Source organism: Lupinus angustifolius, chromosome LG15 (genome assembly GCF_001865875.1).
Source record: "Lupinus angustifolius cultivar Tanjil chromosome LG15, LupAngTanjil_v1.0, whole genome shotgun sequence".
Taxonomy (NCBI): Eukaryota; Viridiplantae; Streptophyta; class Magnoliopsida; order Fabales; family Fabaceae; genus Lupinus; species Lupinus angustifolius.
This window is the reverse complement of record NC_032023.1, coordinates 7,948,715-7,949,285: the sequence shown is the minus strand read 5'-3', so window position 1 is coordinate 7,949,285 and position 571 is coordinate 7,948,715. Positions and strand designations below refer to the sequence as shown.

Here is a 571-nt window from a genome sequence, read left to right as displayed (position 1 = left end):
ATAACACTTTACTATTTTACAATTTACACCTCTTTCAAGATTCAATTGTAGTATAGTATAGGGTTATGTCGAACCACAAGGAATTGCCTAGTAAAATAAATCATGTAAACATGTCAAAGCACAAATAATGGTTTAAAAATATTTCAATGGTTTTTCGGTTTGATTTGCACATAAATAAATCAACAAGAAAAAATAAACTATGTATTCAATCTTATGTTTTACTTTGGTTAACCCTAAACACCAAGGTCTGAAATCCTCCTTTTAGTATATATCCTAAAATAGTAGAATCATAAACACTAATATTCATCACTTAAACAGTACTACAACCATAAAAGAGATTAGGTTGTCACACCCTAACCATTGGTGACTCTAATATTGAATGAGTGATGAATGTAAGATCTTAAGAAAAACATGCTTAACTTGGCAAATAAACTAAGTAGTACAACTACTCCAAAGTTTATTTGTTAAATATTTGAGACAAGTAGTTTTGACTTGAAATCATTTTTTAGGTGATCAATCTAAAAAGAGCATTAAGTTCTTCTCAAACAAATAATATTAACCAAAGCACCAA

General features: G+C 28.4%; 1 long non-coding RNA gene across 1 annotated transcript in view; it reads left to right on the top strand.

Moving 5' to 3' along the window:
- The window catches only part of LOC109327891, a 17,649-nt gene that overhangs the window by 3,279 nt on the left and 13,799 nt on the right, over positions 1 to 571 (top strand). The window contains exon 2 of the long non-coding RNA XR_002105362.1: positions 57 to 62. This is a non-coding gene — a long non-coding RNA (uncharacterized LOC109327891). The remainder of the gene's footprint in view (positions 1 to 56; positions 63 to 571) is intronic.